This window comes from Halichoeres trimaculatus, unplaced genomic scaffold, assembly GCF_033239565.1.
Source record: "Halichoeres trimaculatus isolate MK-OKI-2021-1 unplaced genomic scaffold, fHalTri1.1 fHalTri1_scaffold_20, whole genome shotgun sequence".
Classification (NCBI taxonomy): Eukaryota; Metazoa; Chordata; class Actinopteri; order Labriformes; family Labridae; genus Halichoeres; species Halichoeres trimaculatus.
Genome location: NW_027437198.1, coordinates 8,468,939 through 8,489,369, shown reverse-complemented (window position 1 = coordinate 8,489,369; position 20,431 = coordinate 8,468,939).

Genomic DNA, 20,431 nt, shown 5'->3' with positions numbered 1-20,431 from the left:
AGAATCGGGTTCGGGGTCCTTTTTTCGGAAAATCGCGTTTTTCCGCGGGCATGTTTTAATAGGAAATTAAGCCTGTATTTAGCCTCTCATTAAACTGGCCGTAACTCCACAAAACGTAGCCCGAGGGCTCTGAAACTTCTTGGGTCCGTCCGTCAGGTCACTAGGAGCGTCCCCAGTGGGTTATCTCAGAATCGGGTTCGGGGTCCTTTTTTCGGAAAATCGCGATTTTCCGCGGGCATGTTTTAATAGGAAATTAAGCCTGTATTTAGCCTCTCATTAAACTGGCCGTAACTCCACAAAACGTAGCCCGAGGGCTCTGAAACTTCTTGGGTGCGTCCGTCAGATCACTAGGAGCGTCCCCAGTGGGTTATCTCAGAATCGGGTTCGGGGTCCTTTTTTCGGAAAATCGCGTTTTTCCGCGGGCATTTTTTAATAGGAAATTAAGCCTGTATTTAACCTCTCATTAAACTGGCCGTAACTCCACAAAACGTAGCCCGAGGGCTCTGAAACTTCTAGGGTGCGTCCGTCAGGTCACTAGGAGCGTCCCCAGTGGGTTATCTCAGAATCGGGTTCGGGGTCCTTTTTTCGGAAAATCGCGATTTTCCGCGGGCATGTTTTAATAGGAAATTAAGCCTGTATTTAACCTCTCATTAAACTGGCCGTAACTCCACAAAACGTAGCCCGAGGGCTCTGAAACTTCTTGGGTGCGTCCGTCAGATCACTAGGAGCGTCCCCAGTGGGTTATCTCAGAATCCGGTTCGGGGTCCTTTTTTCGGAAAATCGCGTTTTTCCGCGGGCATGTTTTAATAGGAAATTAAGCCTGTATTTAACCTCTCATTAAACTGGCCGTAACTCCACAAAACGTAGCCCGAGGGCTCTGAAACTTCTAGGGTGCGTCCGTCAGGTCACTAGGAGCGTCCCCAGTGGGTTATCTCAGAATCGGGTTCGGGGTCCTTTTTTCGGAAAATCGCGTTTTTCCGCGGGCATGTTTTAATAGGAAATTAAGCCTGTATTTAACCTCTCATTAAACTGGCCGTAACTCCACAAAACGTAGCCCGAGGGCTCTGAAACTTCTAGGGTGCGTCCGTCAGATCACTAGGAGCGTCCCCAGTGGGTTATCTCAGAATCGGGTTCGGGGTCCTTTTTTCGGAAAATCGTTTTTTTCCGCGGGCATGTTTTAATAGGAAATTAAGCCTGTATTTAACCTCTCATTAAACTGGCCGTAACTCCACAAAACGTAGCCCGAGGGCTCTGAAACTTCTAGGGTGCGTCCGTCAGGTCACTAGGAGCGTCCCCAGTGGGTTATCTCAGAATCGGGTTCGGGGTCCTTTTTTCGGAAAATCGCGTTTTTCCGCGGGCATGTTTTAATAGGAAATTAAGCCTGTATTTAACCTCTCATTAAACTGGCCGTAACTCCACAAAACGTAGCCCGAGGGCTCTGAAACTTCTTGGGTGCGTCCGTCAGATCACTAGGAGCGTCCCCAGTGGGTTATCTCAGAATCGGGTTCGGGGTCCTTTTTTCGGAAAATCGCGATTTTCCGCGGGCATGTTTTCGTAGGAAATTAAGCCTGTATTTAGCCTCTAATTAAACTGGCTGTAACTCCACAAAACGTAGCCCGAGGGCTCTGAAACTTCTAGGGTGCGTCCGTCAGGTCACTAGGAGCGTCCCCAGTGGGTTATCTCAGAATCGGGTTCGGGGTCCTTTTTTCGGAAAATCGCGTTTTTCCGCGGGCATGTTTTAATAGGAAATTAAGCCTGTATTTAGCCTCTCATTAAACTGGCCGTAACTCCACAAAACGTAGCCCGAGGGCTCTGAAACTTCTTGGGTGCGTCCGTCAGGTCACTAGGAGCGTCCCCAGTGGGTTATCTCAGAATCGGGTTCGGGGTCCTTTTTTCGGAAAATCGCGATTTTCCGCGGGCATGTTTTAATAGGAAATTAAGCCTGTATTTAGCCTCTCATTAAACTGGCTGTAACTCCACAAAACGTAGCCCGAGGGCTCTGAAACTTCTAGGGTGCGTCCATCAGGTCACTAGGAGCGTCCCCAGTGGGTTATCTCAGAATCGGGTTCGGGGTCCTTTTTTCGGAAAATCGTTTTTTTCCGCCGGCATGTTTTAATAGGAAATTAAGCCTGTATTTAGCCTCTCATTAAACTGGCCGTAACTCCACAAAACGTAGCCCGAGGGCTCTGAAACTTCTTGGGTGCGTCTGTCAGGTCACTAGGAGCGTCCCCAGTGGATTATCTCAGAATCGGGTTCGGGGTCCTTTTTTCGGAAAATCGCGATTTTCCGCGGGCATGTTTTAATAGGAAATTAAGCCTGTATTTAGCCTCTCATTAAACTGGCCGTAACTCCACAAAACGTAGCCCGAGGGCTCTGAAACTTCTAGGGTGCGTCCGTCAGGTCACTAGGAGCGTCCCCAGTGGGTTATCTCAGAATCGGGTTCGGGGTCCTTTTTTCGGAAAATCGCGTTTTTCCGCGGGCATGTTTTCGTAGGAAATTAAGCCTGTATTTAACCTCTCATTAAACTGGCCGTAACTCCACAAAACGTAGCCCGAGGGCTCTGAAACTTCTAGGGTGCGTCCGTCAGGTCACTAGGAGCGTCCCCAGTGGGTTATCTCAGAATCCGGTTCGGGGTCCTTTTTTCGGAAAATCGCGTTTTTCCGCGGGCATATTTTCGTAGGAAATTAAGCCTGTATTTAACCTCTCATTAAACTGGCCGTAACTCCACAAAACGTAGCCCGAGGGCTCTGAAACTTCTAGGGTGCGTCCGTCAGGTCACTAGGAGCGTCCCCAGTGGGTTATCTCAGAATCGGGTTCGGGGTCCTTTTTTCGGAAAATCGCGTTTTTCCGCGGGCATGTTTTAATAGGAAATTAAGCCTGTATTTAGCCTCTCATTCAACTGGCCGTAACTCCACAAAACGTAGCCCGAGGGCTCTGAAACTTCTTGGGTGCGTCCGTCAGGTCACTAGGAGCGTCCCCAGTGGGTTATCTCAGAATCGGGTTCGGGGTCCTTTTTTCGGAAAATCGCGATTTTCCGCGGGCATGTTTTCGTAGGAAATTAAGCCTGTATTTAGCCTCTCATTAAACTGGCTGTAACTCCACAAAACGTAGCCCGAGGGCTCTGAAACTTCTAGGGTGCGTCCGTCAGGTCACTAGGAGCGTCCCCAGTGGGTTATCTCAGAATCGGGTTCGGGGTCCTTTTTTCGGAAAATCGCGTTTTTCCGCGGGCATGTTTTAATAGGAAATTAAGCCTGTATTTAGCCTCTCATTAAACTGGCCGTAACTCCACAAAACGTAGCCCGAGGGCTCTGAAACTTCTTGGGTGCGTCCGTCAGATCACTAGGAGCGTCCCCAGTCGGTTATCTCAGAATCGGGTTCGGGGCCTTTTTCTCGGAAAATCGCGATTTTCCGCGGGCATGTTTTCGTAGGAAATTAAGCCTGTATTTAACCTCTCATTAAACTGGCCGTAACTCCACAAAACGTAGCCCGAGGGCTCTGAAACTTCTTGGGTGCGTCCGTCAGGTCACTAGGAGCGTCCCCAGTGGGTTATCCCAGAATCGGGTTCGGGGTCCTTTTTTCGGAAAATCGCGATTTTCCGCGGGCATGTTTTCATAGGAAATTAAGCCTGTATTTAGCCTCTCATTAAACTGGCCGTAACTCCACAAAACATAGCCCGAGGGCTCTGAAACTTCTTGGGTGCGTCCGTCAGGTCACTAGGAGCGTCCCCAGTGGGTTATCTCAGAATCGGGTTCGGGGTCCTTTTTTCGGAAAATCGCGATTTTCCGCGGGCATGTTTTAATAGGAAATTAAGCCTGTATTTAGCCTCTCATTAAACTGGCCGTAACTCCACAAAACGTAGCCAGAGGGCTCTGAAACTTCTTGGGTGCGTCCGTCAGGTCACTAGGAGCGTCCCCAGTGGGTTATCTCAGAATCGGGTTCGGGGTCCTTTTTTCGGAAAATCGCGTTTTTCCGCCGGCATGTTTTAATAGGAAATTAAGCCTGTATTTAGCCTCTCATTAAACTGGCCGTAACTCCACAAAACGTAGCCCGAGGGCTCTGAAACTTCTTGGGTGCGTCCGTCAGGTCACTAGGAGCGTCCCCAGTGGGTTATCTCAGAATCGGGTTCGGGGTCCTTTTTTCGGAAAATCGCGTTTTTCCGCGGGCATGTTTTAATAGGAAATTAAGCCTGTATTTAACCTCTCATTAAACTGGCCGTAACTCCACAAAACGTAGCCCGAGGGCTCTGAAACTTCTTGGGTGCGTCCGTCAGATCACTAGGAGCGTCCCCAGTGGGTTATCTCAGAATCGGGTTCGGGGTCCTTTTTTCGGAAAATCGTTTTTTTCCGCCGGCATGTTTTAATAGGAAATTAAGCCTGTATTTAGCCTCTCATTAAACTGGCCGTAACTCCACAAAACGTAGCCCGAGGGCTCTGAAACTTCTTGGGTGCGTCTGTCAGGTCACTAGGAGCGTCCCCAGTGGATTATCTCAGAATCGGGTTCGGGGTCCTTTTTTCGGAAAATCGCGATTTTCCGCGGGCATGTTTTAATAGGAAATTAAGCCTGTATTTAGCCTCTCATTAAACTGGCCGTAACTCCACAAAACGTAGCCCGAGGGCTCTGAAACTTCTAGGGTGCGTCCGTCAGGTCACTAGGAGCGTCCCCAGTGGGTTATCTCAGAATCGGGTTCGGGGTCCTTTTTTCGGAAAATCGCGTTTTTCCGCGGGCATGTTTTCGTAGGAAATTAAGCCTGTATTTAACCTCTCATTAAACTGGCCGTAACTCCACAAAACGTAGCCCGAGGGCTCTGAAACTTCTAGGGTGCGTCCGTCAGGTCACTAGGAGCGTCCCCAGTGGGTTATCTCAGAATCGGGTTCGGGGTCCTTTTTTCGGAAAATCGCGTTTTTCCGCGGGCATGTTTTCGTAGGAAATTAAGCCTGTATTTAACCTCTCATTAAACTGGCCGTAACTCCACAAAACGTAGCCCGAGGGCTCTGAAACTTCTAGGGTGCGTCCGTCAGGTCACTAGGAGCGTCCCCAGTGGGTTATCTCAGAATCGGGTTCGGGGTCCTTTTTTCGGAAAATCGCGTTTTTCCGCGGGCATGTTTTAATAGGAAATTAAGCCTGTATTTAGCCTCTCATTAAACTGGCCGTAACTCCACAAAACGTAGCCCGAGGGCTCTGAAACTTCTTGGGTGCGTCCGTCAGGTCACTAGGAGCGTCCCCAGTGGGTTATCTCAGAATCGGGTTCGGGGTCCTTTTTTCGGAAAATCGCGATTTTCCGCGGGCATGTTTTAATAGGAAATTAAGCCTGTATTTAGCCTCTAATTAAACTGGCCGTAACTCCACAAAACGTAGCCCGAGGGCTCTGAAACTTCTAGGGTGCGTCCGTCAGGTCACTAGGAGCGTCCCCAGTGGGTTATCTCAGAATCGGGTTCGGGGTCCTTTTTTCGGAAAATCGCGTTTTTCCGCGGGCATGTTTGAATAGGAAATTAAGCCTGTATTTAACCTCTCATTAAACTGGCCGTAACTCCACAAAACGTAGCCCGAGGGCTCTGAAACTTCTAGGGTGCGTCCGTCAGGTCACTAGGAGCGTCCCCAGTGGGTTATCTCAGAATCGGGTTCGGGGTCCTTTTTTCGGAAAATCGCGTTTTTCCGCGGGCATGTTTTAATAGGAAATTAAGCCTGTATTTAACCTCCCATTAAACTGGCCGTAACTCCACAAAACGTAGCCCGAGGGCTCTGAAACTTCTTGGGTGCGTCCGTCAGATCACTAGGAGCGTCCCCAGTGGGTTATCTCAGAATCGGGTTCGGGGTCCTTTTTTCGGAAAATCGCGATTTTCCGCGGGCATGTTTTAATAGGAAATTAAGCCTGTATTTAGCCTCTCATTAAACTGGCTGTAACTCCACAAAACGTAGCCCGAGGGCTCTGAAACTTCTAGGGTGCGTCCATCAGGTCACTAGGAGCGTCCCCAGTGGGTTATCTCAGAATCGGGTTCGGGGTCCTTTTTTCGGAAAATCGTTTTTTTCCGCCGGCATGTTTTAATAGGAAATTAAGCCTGTATTTAGCCTCTCATTAAACTGGCCGTAACTCCACAAAACGTAGCCCGAGGGCTCTGAAACTTCTTGGGTGCGTCTGTCAGGTCACTAGGAGCGTCCCCAGTGGATTATCTCAGAATCGGGTTCGGGGTCCTTTTTTCGGAAAATCGCGATTTTCCGCGGGCATGTTTTAATAGGAAATTAAGCCTGTATTTAGCCTCTCATTAAACTGGCAGTAACTCCACAAAACGTAGCCCGAGGGCTCTGAAACTTCTAGGGTGCGTCCGTCAGGTCACTAGGAGCGTCCCCAGTGGGTTATCTCAGAATCGGGTTCGGGGTCCTTTTTTCGGAAAATCGCGTTTTTCCGCGGGCATGTTTTCGTAGGAAATTAAGCCTGTATTTAACCTCTCATTAAACTGGCCGTAACTCCACAAAACGTAGCCCGAGGGCTCTGAAACTTCTAGGGTGCGTCCGTCAGGTCACTAGGAGCGTCCCCAGTGGGTTATCTCAGAATCGGGTTCGGGGTCCTTTTTTCGGAAAATCGCGTTTTTCCGCGGGCATGTTTTAATAGGAAATTAAGCCTGTATTTAGCCTCTCATTCAACTGGCCGTAACTCCACAAAACGTAGCCCGAGGGCTCTGAAACTTCTTGGGTGCGTCCGTCAGGTCACTAGGAGCGTCCCCAGTGGGTTATCTCAGAATCGGGTTCAGGGGCCTTTTTTCGGAAAATCGCGATTTTCCGCGGGCATGTTTTCGTAGGAAATTAAGCCTGTATTTAGCCTCTCATTAAACTGGCTGTAACTCCACAAAACGTAGCCCGAGGGCTCTGAAACTTCTAGGGTGCGTCCGTCAGGTCACTAGGAGCGTCCCCAGTGGGTTATCTCAGAATCGGGTTCGGGGTCCTTTTTTCGGAAAATCGCGTTTTTCCGCGGGCATGTTTTAATAGGAAATTAAGCCTGTATTTAGCCTCTCATTAAACTGGCCGTAACTCCACAAAACGTAGCCCGAGGGCTCTGAAACTTCTTGGGTCCGTCCGTCAGGTCACTAGGAGCGTCCCCAGTGGGTTATCTCAGAATCGGGTTCGGGGTCCTTTTTTCGGAAAATCGCGATTTTCCGCGGGCATGTTTTAATAGGAAATAAAGCCTGTATTTAGCCTCTCATTAAACTGGCCGTAACTCCACAAAACGTAGCCCGAGGGCTCTGAAACTTCTAGGGTGCGTCCGTCAGGTCACTAGGAGCGTCCCCAGTGGGTTATCTCAGAATCAGGTTCGGGGTCCTTTTTTCGGAAAATCGCGATTTTCCGCGGGCATGTTTTAATAGGAAATTAAGCCTGTATTTAGCCTCTCATTAAACTGGCCGTAACTCCACAAAACGTAGCCCGAGGGCTCTGAAACTTCTTGGGTGCGTCCGTCAGGTCACTAGGAGCGTCCCCAGTGGGTTATCTCAGAATCGGGTTCGGGGTCCTTTTTTCGGAAAATCGCGTTTTTCCGCGGGCATGTTTTAATAGGAAATTAAGCCTGTATTTAACCTCTCATTAAACTGGCCGTAACTCCACAAAACGTAGCCCGAGGGCTCTGAAACTTCTTGGGTGCGTCCGTCAGGTCACTAGGAGCGTCCCCAGTGGGTTATCTCAGAATCGGGTTCGGGGTCCTTTTTTCGGAAAATCGCGATTTTCCGCGGGCATGTTTTCGTAGGAAATTAAGCCTGTATTTAGCCTCTCATTAAACTGGCTGTAACTCCACAAAACGTAGCCCGAGGGCTCTGAAACTTCTAGGGTGCGTCCGTCAGGTCACTAGGAGCGTCCCCAGTGGGTTATCTCAGAATCGGGTTCGGGGTCCTTTTTTCGGAAAATCGCGTTTTTCCGCGGGCATGTTTTAATAGGAAATTAAGCCTGTATTTAGCCTCTCATTAAACTGGCCGTAACTCCACAAAACGTAGCCCGAGGGCTCTGAAACTTCTTGGGTGCGTCCGTCAGGTCACTAGGAGCGTCCCCAGTGGGTTATCTCAGAATCGGGTTCGGGGTCCTTTTTTCGGAAAATCGCGTTTTTCCGCGGGCATGTTTTAATAGGAAATTAAGCCTGTATTTAACCTCTCATTAAACTGGCCGTAACTCCACAAAACGTAGCCCGAGGGCTCTGAAACTTCTAGGGTGCGTCCGTCAGGTCACTAGGAGCGTCCCCAGTGGGTTATCTCAGAATCGGGTTCGGGGTCCTTTTTTCGGAAAATCGCGATTTTCCGCAGGCATGTTTTAATAGGAAATTAAGCCTGTATTTAGCCTCTCATTAAACTGGCCGTAACTCCACAAAACGTAGCCCGAGGGCTCTGAAACTTCTAGGGTGCGTCCGTCAGGTCACTAGGAGCGTCCCCAGTGGGTTATCTCAGAATCGGGTTCGGGGTCCTTTTTTCGGAAAATCGCGTTTTTCCGCGGGCATGTTTTAATAGGAAATTAAGCCTGTATTTAACCTCTCATTAAACTGGCCGTAACTCCACAAAACGTAGCCCGAGGGCTCTGAAACTTCTAGGGTGCGTCCGTCAGGTCACTAGGAGCGTCCCCAGTGGGTTATCTCAGAATCGGGTTCGGGGTCCTTTTTTCGGAAAATCGCGTTTTTCCGCGGGCATGTTTTAATAGGAAATTAAGCCTGTATTTAACCTCTCATTAAACTGGCCGTAACTCCACAAAACGTAGCCCGAGGGCTCTGAAACTTCTTGGGTGCGTCCGTCAGATCACTAGGAGCGTCCCCAGTGGGTTATCTCAGAATCGGGTTCGGGGTCCTTTTTTCGGAAAATCGCGATTTTCCGCGGGCATGTTTTCGTAGGAAATTAAGCCTGTATTTAGCCTCTAATTAAACTGGCTGTAACTCCACAAAACGTAGCCCGAGGGCTCTGAAACTTCTAGGGTGCGTCCGTCAGGTCACTAGGAGCGTCCCCAGTGGGTTATCTCAGAATCGGGTTCGGGGTCCTTTTTTCGGAAAATCGCGTTTTTCCGCGGGCATGTTTTAATAGGAAATTAAGCCTGTATTTAGCCTCTCATTAAACTGGCCGTAACTCCACAAAACGTAGCCCGAGGGCTCTGAAACTTCTTGGGTGCGTCCGTCAGGTCACTAGGAGCGTCCCCAGTGGGTTATCTCAGAATCGGGTTCGGGGTCCTTTTTTCGGAAAATCGCGATTTTCCGCGGGCATGTTTTAATAGGAAATTAAGCCTGTATTTAGCCTCTCATTAAACTGGCTGTAACTCCACAAAACGTAGCCCGAGGGCTCTGAAACTTCTAGGGTGCGTCCATCAGGTCACTAGGAGCGTCCCCAGTGGGTTATCTCAGAATCGGGTTCGGGGTCCTTTTTTCGGAAAATCGTTTTTTTCCGCCGGCATGTTTTAATAGGAAATTAAGCCTGTATTTAGCCTCTCATTAAACTGGCCGTAACTCCACAAAACGTAGCCCGAGGGCTCTGAAACTTCTTGGGTGCGTCTGTCAGGTCACTAGGAGCGTCCCCAGTGGATTATCTCAGAATCGGGTTCGGGGTCCTTTTTTCGGAAAATCGCGATTTTCCGCGGGCATGTTTTAATAGGAAATTAAGCCTGTATTTAGCCTCTCATTAAACTGGCCGTAACTCCACAAAACGTAGCCCGAGGGCTCTGAAACTTCTAGGGTGCGTCCGTCAGGTCACTAGGAGCGTCCCCAGTGGGTTATCTCAGAATCGGGTTCGGGGTCCTTTTTTCGGAAAATAGCGTTTTTCCGCGGGCATGTTTTCGTAGGAAATTAAGCCTGTATTTAACCTCTCATTAAACTGGCCGTAACTCCACAAAACGTAGCCCGAGGGCTCTGAAACTTCTAGGGTGCGTCCGTCAGGTCACTAGGAGCGTCCCCAGTGGGTTATCTCAGAATCGGGTTCGGGGTCCTTTTTTCGGAAAATCGCGTTTTTCCGCGGGCATGTTTTCGTAGGAAATTAAGCCTGTATTTAACCTCTCATTAAACTGGCCGTAACTCCACAAAACGTAGCCCGAGGGCTCTGAAACTTCTAGGGTGCGTCCGTCAGGTCACTAGGAGCGTCCCCAGTGGGTTATCTCAGAATCGGGTTCGGGGTCCTTTTTTCGGAAAATCGCGTTTTTCCGCGGGCATGTTTTAATAGGAAATTAAGCCTGTATTTAGCCTCTCATTAAACTGGCCGTAACTCCACAAAACGTAGCCCGAGGGCTCTGAAACTTCTTGGGTGCGTCCGTCAGGTCACTAGGAGCGTCCCCAGTGGGTTATCTCAGAATCGGGTTCGGGGTCCTTTTTTCGGAAAATCGCGATTTTCCGCGGGCATGTTTTAATAGGAAATTAAGCCTGTATTTAGCCTCTAATTAAACTGGCCGTAACTCCACAAAACGTAGCCCGAGGGCTCTGAAACTTCTAGGGTGCGTCCGTCAGGTCACTAGGAGCGTCCCCAGTGGGTTATCTCAGAATCGGGTTCGGGGTCCTTTTTTCGGAAAATCGCGTTTTTCCGCGGGCATGTTTGAATAGGAAATTAAGCCTGTATTTAACCTCTCATTAAACTGGCCGTAACTCCACAAAACGTAGCCCGAGGGCTCTGAAACTTCTAGGGTGCGTCCGTCAGGTCACTAGGAGCGTCCCCAGTGGGTTATCTCAGAATCGGGTTCGGGGTCCTTTTTTCGGAAAATCGCGTTTTTCCGCGGGCATGTTTTAATAGGAAATTAAGCCTGTATTTAACCTCCCATTAAACTGGCCGTAACTCCACAAAACGTAGCCCGAGGGCTCTGAAACTTCTTGGGTGCGTCCGTCAGATCACTAGGAGCGTCCCCAGTGGGTTATCTCAGAATCGGGTTCGGGGTCCTTTTTTCGGAAAATCGCGATTTTCCGCGGGCATGTTTTAATAGGAAATTAAGCCTGTATTTAGCCTCTCATTAAACTGGCTGTAACTCCACAAAACGTAGCCCGAGGGCTCTGAAACTTCTAGGGTGCGTCCATCAGGTCACTAGGAGCGTCCCCAGTGGGTTATCTCAGAATCGGGTTCGGGGTCCTTTTTTCGGAAAATCGTTTTTTTTCCGCCGGCATGTTTTAATAGGAAATTAAGCCTGTATTTAGCCTCTCATTAAACTGGCCGTAACTCCACAAAACGTAGCCCGAGGGCTCTGAAACTTCTTGGGTGCGTCTGTCAGGTCACTAGGAGCGTCCCCAGTGGATTATCTCAGAATCGGGTTCGGGGTCCTTTTTTCGGAAAATCGCGATTTTCCGCGGGCATGTTTTAATAGGAAATTAAGCCTGTATTTAGCCTCTCATTAAACTGGCAGTAACTCCACAAAACGTAGCCCGAGGGCTCTGAAACTTCTAGGGTGCGTCCGTCAGGTCACTAGGAGCGTCCCCAGTGGGTTATCTCAGAATCGGGTTCGGGGTCCTTTTTTCGGAAAATCGCGTTTTTCCGCGGGCATGTTTTCGTAGGAAATTAAGCCTGTATTTAACCTCTCATTAAACTGGCCGTAACTCCACAAAACGTAGCCCGAGGGCTCTGAAACTTCTAGGGTGCGTCCGTCAGGTCACTAGGAGCGTCCCCAGTGGGTTATCTCAGAATCGGGTTCGGGGTCCTTTTTTCGGAAAATCGCGTTTTTCCGCGGGCATGTTTTAATAGGAAATTAAGCCTGTATTTAGCCTCTCATTCAACTGGCCGTAACTCCACAAAACGTAGCCCGAGGGCTCTGAAACTTCTTGGGTGCGTCCGTCAGATCACTAGGAGCGTCCCCAGTGGGTTATCTCAGAATCGGGTTCAGGGGCCTTTTTTCGGAAAATCGCGATTTTCCGCGGGCATGTTTTCGTAGGAAATTAAGCCTGTATTTAGCCTCTCATTAAACTGGCTGTAACTCCACAAAACGTAGCCCGAGGGCTCTGAAACTTCTAGGGTGCGTCCGTCAGGTCACTAGGAGCGTCCCCAGTGGGTTATCTCAGAATCGGGTTCGGGGTCCTTTTTTCGGAAAATCGCGTTTTTCCGCGGGCATGTTTTAATAGGAAATTAAGCCTGTATTTAGCCTCTCATTAAACTGGCCGTAACTCCACAAAACGTAGCCCGAGGGCTCTGAAACTTCTTGGGTCCGTCCGTCAGGTCACTAGGAGCGTCCCCAGTGGGTTATCTCAGAATCGGGTTCGGGGTCCTTTTTTCGGAAAATCGCGATTTTCCGCGGGCATGTTTTAATAGGAAATTAAGCCTGTATTTAGCCTCTCATTAAACTGGCCGTAACTCCACAAAACGTAGCCCGAGGGCTCTGAAACTTCTTGGGTGCGTCCGTCAGATCACTAGGAGCGTCCCCAGTGGGTTATCTCAGAATCGGGTTCGGGGTCCTTTTTTCGGAAAATCGCGTTTTTCCGCGGGCATTTTTTAATAGGAAATTAAGCCTGTATTTAACCTCTCATTAAACTGGCCGTAACTCCACAAAACGTAGCCCGAGGGCTCTGAAACTTCTAGGGTGCGTCCGTCAGGTCACTAGGAGCGTCCCCAGTGGGTTATCTCAGAATCGGGTTCGGGGTCCTTTTTTCGGAAAATCGCGATTTTCCGCGGGCATGTTTTAATAGGAAATTAAGCCTGTATTTAACCTCTCATTAAACTGGCCGTAACTCCACAAAACGTAGCCCGAGGGCTCTGAAACTTCTTGGGTGCGTCCGTCAGATCACTAGGAGCGTCCCCAGTGGGTTATCTCAGAATCCGGTTCGGGGTCCTTTTTTCGGAAAATCGCGTTTTTCCGCGGGCATGTTTTAATAGGAAATTAAGCCTGTATTTAACCTCTCATTAAACTGGCCGTAACTCCACAAAACGTAGCCCGAGGGCTCTGAAACTTCTAGGGTGCGTCCGTCAGGTCACTAGGAGCGTCCCCAGTGGGTTATCTCAGAATCGGGTTCGGGGTCCTTTTTTCGGAAAATCGCGTTTTTCCGCGGGCATGTTTTAATAGGAAATTAAGCCTGTATTTAACCTCTCATTAAACTGGCCGTAACTCCACAAAACGTAGCCCGAGGGCTCTGAAACTTCTAGGGTGCGTCCGTCAGATCACTAGGAGCGTCCCCAGTGGGTTATCTCAGAATCGGGTTCGGGGTCCTTTTTTCGGAAAATCGCGATTTTCCGCGGGCATGTTTTAATAGGAAATTAAGCCTGTATTTAGCCTCTAATTAAACTGGCCGTAACTCCACAAAACGTAGCCCGAGGGCTCTGAAACTTCTAGGGTGCGTCCGTCAGGTCACTAGGAGCGTCCCCAGTGGGTTATCTCAGAATCGGGTTCGGGGTCCTTTTTTCGGAAAATCGCGATTTTCCGCGGGCATGTTTTAATAGGAAATTAAGCCTGTATTTAACCTCTCATTAAACTGGCCGTAACTCCACAAAACGTAGCCCGAGGGCTCTGAAACTTCTAGGGTGCGTCCGTCAGGTCACTAGGAGCGTCCCCAGTGGGTTATCTCAGAATCGGGTTCGGGGTCCTTTTTTCGGAAAATCGCGTTTTTCCGCGGGCATGTTTTAATAGGAAATTAAGCCTGTATTTAACCTCCCATTAAACTGGCCGTAACTCCACAAAACGTAGCCCGAGGGCTCTGAAACTTCTTGGGTGCGTCCGTCAGATCACTAGGAGCGTCCCCAGTGGGTTATCTCAGAATCGGGTTCGGGGTCCTTTTTCGGAAAATCGCGATTTTCCGCGGGCATGTTTAATAGGAAATTAAGCCTGTATTTAGCCTCTCATTAAACTGGCCGTAACTCCACAAAACGTAGCCAGAGGGCTCTGAAACTTCTTGGGTGCGTCTGTCAGGTCACTAGGAGCGTCCCCAGTGGGTTATCTCAGAATCGGGTTCGGGGTCCTTTTTTCGGAAAATCGCGTTTTTCCGCCGGCATGTTTTAATAGGAAATTAAGCCTGTATTTAGCCTCTCATTAAACTGGCCGTAACTCCACAAAACGTAGCCCGAGGGCTCTGAAACTTCTAGGGTGCGTCCGTCAGGTCACTAGGAGCGTCCCCAGTGGGTTATCTCAGAATCGGGTTCGGGGTCCTTTTTTCGGAAAATCGCGATTTTCCGCGGGCATGTTTTAATAGGAAATTAAGCCTGTATTTAGCCTCTAATTAAACTGGCCGTAACTCCACAAAACGTAGCCCGAGGGCTCTGAAACTTCTAGGGTGCGTCCGTCAGGTCACTAGGAGCGTCCCCAGTGGGTTTTCTCAGAATCGGGTTCGGGGTCCTTTTTTCGGAAAATCGCGATTTTCCGCAGGCATGTTTTAATAGGAAATTAAGCCTGTATTTAGCCTCTCATTAAACTGGCCGTAACTCCACAAAACGTAGCCCGAGGGCTCTGAAACTTCTAGGGTGCGTCCGTCAGGTCACTAGGAGCGTCCCCAGTGGGTTATCTCAGAATCGGGTTCGGGGTCCTTTTTTCGGAAAATCGTTTTTTTCCGCGGGCATGTTTTAATAGGAAATTAAGCCTGTATTTAACCTCTCATTAAACTGGCCGTAACTCCACAAAACGTAGCCCGAGGGCTCTGAAACTTCTAGGGTGCGTCCGTCAGGTCACTAGGAGCGTCCCCAGTGGGTTATCTCAGAATCGGGTTCGGGGTCCTTTTTTCGGAAAATCGCGTTTTTCCGCGGGCATGTTTTAATAGGAAATTAAGCCTGTATTTAACCTCTCATTAAACTGGCCGTAACTCCACAAAACGTAGCCCGAGGGCTCTGAAACTTCTTGGGTGCGTCCGTCAGATCACTAGGAGCGTCCCCAGTGGGTTATCTCAGAATCGGGTTCGGGGTCCTTTTTTCGGAAAATCGCGATTTTCCGCGGGCATGTTTTCGTAGGAAATTAAGCCTGTATTTAGCCTCTAATTAAACTGGCTGTAACTCCACAAAACGTAGCCCGAGGGCTCTGAAACTTCTAGGGTGCGTCCGTCAGGTCACTAGGAGCGTCCCCAGTGGGTTATCTCAGAATCGGGTTCGGGGTCCTTTTTTCGGAAAATCGCGTTTTTCCGCGGGCATGTTTTAATAGGAAATTAAGCCTGTATTTAGCCTCTCATTAAACTGGCCGTAACTCCACAAAACGTAGCCCGAGGGCTCTGAAACTTCTTGGGTGCGTCCGTCTGGTCACTAGGAGCGTCCCCAGTGGGTTATCTCAGAATCGGGTTCGGGGTCCTTTTTTCGGAAAATCGCGATTTTCCGCGGGCATGTTTTAATAGGAAATTAAGCCTGTATTTAGCCTCTCATTAAACTGGCTGTAACTCCACAAAACGTAGCCCGAGGGCTCTGAAACTTCTAGGGTGCGTCCATCAGGTCACTAGGAGCGTCCCCAGTGGGTTATCTCAGAATCGGGTTCGGGGTCCTTTTTTCGGAAAATCGTTTTTTTCCGCCGGCATGTTTTAATAGGAAATTAAGCCTGTATTTAGCCTCTCATTAAACTGGCCGTAACTCCACAAAACGTAGCCCGAGGGCTCTGAAACTTCTTGGGTGCGTCTGTCAGGTCACTAGGAGCGTCCCCAGTGGATTATCTCAGAATCGGGTTCGGGGTCCTTTTTTCGGAAAATCGCGATTTTCCGCGGGCATGTTTTAATAGGAAATTAAGCCTGTATTTAGCCTCTCATTAAACTGGCCGTAACTCCACAAAACGTAGCCCGAGGGCTCTGAAACTTCTAGGGTGCGTCCGTCAGGTCACTAGGAGCGTCCCCAGTGGGTTATCTCAGAATCGGGTTCGGGGTCCTTTTTTCGGAAAATCGCGTTTTTCCGCGGGCATGTTTTCGTAGGAAATTAAGCCTGTATTTAACCTCTCATTAAACTGGCCGTAACTCCACAAAACGTAGCCCGAGGGCTCTGAAACTTCTAGGGTGCGTCCGTCAGGTCACTAGGAGCGTCCCCAGTGGGTTATCTCAGAATCGGGTTCGGGGTCCTTTTTTCGGAAAATCGCGTTTTTCCGCGGGCATGTTTTCGTAGGAAATTAAGCCTGTATTTAACCTCTCATTAAACTGGCCGTAACTCCACAAAACGTAGCCCGAGGGCTCTGAAACTTCTAGGGTGCGTCCGTCAGGTCACTAGGAGCGTCCCCAGTGGGTTATCTCAGAATCGGGTTCGGGGTCCTTTTTTCGGAAAATCGCGTTTTTCCGCGGGCATGTTTTAATAGGAAATTAAGCCTGTATTTAGCCTCTCATTCAACTGGCCGTAACTCCACAAAACGTAGCCCGAGGGCTCTGAAACTTCTTGGGTGCGTCCGTCAGGTCACTAGGAGCGTCCCCAGTGGGTTATCTCAGAATCGGGTTCGGGGTCCTTTTTTCGGAAAATCGCGATTTTCCGCGGGCATGTTTTCGTAGGAAATTAAGCCTGTATTTAGCCTCTCATTAAACTGGCTGTAACTCCACAAAACGTAGCCCGAGGGCTCTGAAACTTCTAGGGTGCGTCCGTCAGGTCACTAGGAGCGTCCCCAGTGGGTTATCTCAGAATCGGGTTCGGGGTCCTTTTTTCGGAAAATCGCGTTTTTCCGCGGGCATGTTTTAATAGGAAATTAAGCCTGTATTTAGCCTCTCATTAAACTGGCCGTAACTCCACAAAACGTAGCCCGAGGGCTCTGAAACTTCTTGGGTGCGTCCGTCAGATCACTAGGAGCGTCCCCAGTCGGTTATCTCAGAATCGGGTTCGGGGCCTTTTTCTCGGAAAATCGCGATTTTCCGCGGGCATGTTTTCGTAGGAAATTAAGCCTGTATTTAACCTCTCATTAAACTGGCCGTAACTCCACAAAACGTAGCCCGAGGGCTCTGAAACTTCTTGGGTGCGTCCGTCAGGTCACTAGGAGCGTCCCCAGTGGGTTATCCCAGAATCGGGTTCGGGGTCCTTTTTTCGGAAAATCGCGATTTTCCGCGGGCATGTTTTCATAGGAAATTAAGCCTGTATTTAGCCTCTCATTAAACTGGCCGTAACTCCACAAAACATAGCCCGAGGGCTCTGAAACTTCTTGGGTGCGTCCGTCAGGTCACTAGGAGCGTCCCCAGTGGGTTATCTCAGAATCGGGTTCGGGGTCCTTTTTTCGGAAAATCGCGATTTTCCGCGGGCATGTTTTAATAGGAAATTAAGCCTGTATTTAGCCTCTCATTAAACTGGCCGTAACTCCACAAAACGTAGCCAGAGGGCTCTGAAACTTCTTGGGTGCGTCCGTCAGGTCACTAGGAGCGTCCCCAGTGGGTTATCTCAGAATCGGGTTCGGGGTCCTTTTTTCGGAAAATCGCGTTTTTCCGCCGGCATGTTTTAATAGGAAATTAAGCCTGTATTTAGCCTCTCATTAAACTGGCCGTAACTCCACAAAACGTAGCCCGAGGGCTCTGAAACTTCTTGGGTGCGTCCGTCAGGTCACTAGGAGCGTCCCCAGTGGGTTATCTCAGAATCGGGTTCGGGGTCCTTTTTTCGGAAAATCGCGTTTTTCCGCGGGCATGTTTTAATAGGAAATTAAGCCTGTATTTAACCTCTCATTAAACTGGCCGTAACTCCACAAAACGTAGCCCGAGGGCTCTGAAACTTCTTGGGTGCGTCCGTCAGATCACTAGGAGCGTCCCCAGTGGGTTATCTCAGAATCGGGTTCGGGGTCCTTTTTTCGGAAAATCGTTTTTTTCCGCCGGCATGTTTTAATAGGAAATTAAGCCTGTATTTAGCCTCTCATTAAACTGGCTGTAACTCCACAAAACGTAGCCCGAGGGCTCTGAAACTTCTAGGGTGCGTCCATCAGGTCACTAGGAGCGTCCCCAGTGGGTTATCTCAGAATCGGGTTCGGGGTCCTTTTTTCGGAAAATCGTTTTTTTCCGCCGGCATGTTTTAATAGGAAATTAAGCCTGTATTTAGCCTCTCATTAAACTGGCCGTAACTCCACAAAACGTAGCCCGAGGGCTCTGAAACTTCTTGGGTGCGTCTGTCAGGTCACTAGGAGCGTCCCCAGTGGATTATCTCAGAATCGGGTTCGGGGTCCTTTTTTCGGAAAATCGCGATTTTCCGCGGGCATGTTTTAATAGGAAATTAAGCCTGTATTTAGCCTCTCATTAAACTGGCAGTAACTCCACAAAACGTAGCCCGAGGGCTCTGAAACTTCTAGGGTGCGTCCGTCAGGTCACTAGGAGCGTCCCCAGTGGGTTATCTCAGAATCGGGTTCGGGGTCCTTTTTTCGGAAAATCGCGATTTTCCGCGGGCATGTTTTCGTAGGAAATTAAGCCTGTATTTAACCTCTCATTAAACTGGCCGTAACTCCACAAAACGTAGCCCGAGGGCTCTGAAACTTCTAGGGTGCGTCCGTCAGGTCACTAGGAGCGTCCCCAGTGGGTTATCTCAGAATCGGGTTCGGGGTCCTTTTTTCGGAAAATCGCGTTTTTCCGCGGGCATGTTTTAATAGGAAATTAAGCCTGTATTTAGCCTCTCATTCAACTGGCCGTAACTCCACAAAACGTAGCCCGAGGGCTCTGAAACTTCTTGGGTGCGTCCGTCAGGTCACTAGGAGCGTCCCCAGTGGGTTATCTCAGAATCGGGTTCAGGGGCCTTTTTTCGGAAAATCGCGATTTTCCGCGGGCATGTTTTCGTAGGAAATTAAGCCTGTATTTAGCCTCTCATTAAACTGGCTGTAACTCCACAAAACGTAGCCCGAGGGCTCTGAAACTTCTAGGGTGCGTCCGTCAGGTCACTAGGAGCGTCCCCAGTGGGTTATCTCAGAATCGGGTTCGGGGTCCTTTTTTCGGAAAATCGCGTTTTTCCGCGGGCATGTTTTAATAGGAAATTAAGCCTGTATTTAGCCTCTCATTAAACTGGCCGTAACTCCACAAAACGTAGCCCGAGGGCTCTGAAACTTCTTGGGTCCGTCCGTCAGGTCACTAGGAGCGTCCCCAGTGGGTTATCTCAGAATCGGGTTCGGGGTCCTTTTTTCGGAAAATCGCGATTTTCCGCGGGCATGTTTTAATAGGAAATTAAGCCTGTATTTAGCCTCTCATTAAACTGGCCGTAACTCCACAAAACGTAGCCCGAGGGCTCTGAAACTTCTTGGGTGCGTCCGTCAGATCACTAGGAGCGTCCCCAGTGGGTTATCTCAGAATCGGGTTCGGGGTCCTTTTTTCGGAAAATCGCGTTTTTCCGCGGGCATTTTTTAATAGGAAATTAAGCCTGTATTTAACCTCTCATTAAACTGGCCGTAACTCCACAAAACGTAGCCCGAGGGCTCTGAAACTTCTAGGGTGCGTCCGTCAGGTCACTAGGAGCGTCCCCAGTGGGTTATCTCAGAATCGGGTTCGGGGTCCTTTTTTCGGAAAATCGCGATTTTCCGCGGGCATGTTTTAATAGGAAATTAAGCCTGTATTTAACCTCTCATTAAACTGGCCGTAACTCCACAAAACGTAGCCCGAGGGCTCTGAAACTTCTTGGGTGCGTCCGTCAGATCACTAGGAGCGTCCCCAGTGGGTTATCTCAGAATCCGGTTCGGGGTCCTTTTTTCGGAAAATCGCGTTTTTCCGCGGGCATGTTTTAATAGGAAATTAAGCCTGTATTTAACCTCTCATTAAACTGGCCGTAACTCCACAAAACGTAGCCCGAGGGCTCTGAAACTTCTAGGGTGCGTCCGTCAGGTCACTAGGAGCGTCCCCAGTGGGTTATCTCAGAATCGGGTTCGGGGTCCTTTTTTCGGAAAATCGCGTTTTTCCGCGGGCATGTTTTAATAGGAAATTAAGCCTGTATTTAACCTCTCATTAAACTGGCCGTAACTCCACAAAACGTAGCCCGAGGGCTCTGAAACTTCTAGGGTGCGTCCGTCAGATCACTAGGAGCGTCCCCAGTGGGTTATCTCAGAATCGGGTTCGGGGTCCTTTTTTCGGAAAATCGCGATTTTCCGCGGGCATGTTTTAATAGGAAATTAAGCCTGTATTTAGCCTCTAATTAAACTGGCCGTAACTCCACAAAACGTAGCCCGAGGGCTCTGAAACTTCTAGGGTGCGTCCGTCAGGTCACTAGGAGCGTCCCCAGTGGGTTATCTCAGAATCGGGTTCGGGGTCCTTTTTTCGGAAAATCGCGATTTTCCGCGGGCATGTTTTAATAGGAAATTAAGCCTGTATTTAACCTCTCATTAAACTGGCCGTAACTCCACAAAACGTAGCCCGAGGGCTCTGAAACTTCTAGGGTGCGTCCGTCAGGTCACTAGGAGCGTCCCCAGTGGGTTATCTCAGAATCGGGTTCGGGGTCCTTTTTTCGGAAAATCGCGTTTTTCCGCGGGCATGTTTTAATAGGAAATTAAGCCTGTATTTAACCTCCCATTAAACTGGCCGTAACTCCACAAAACGTAGCCCGAGGGCTCTGAAACTTCTTGGGTGCGTCCGTCAGATCACTAGGAGCGTCCCCAGTGGGTTATCTCAGAATCGGGTTCGGGGTCCTTTTTCGGAAAATCGCGATTTTCCGCGGGC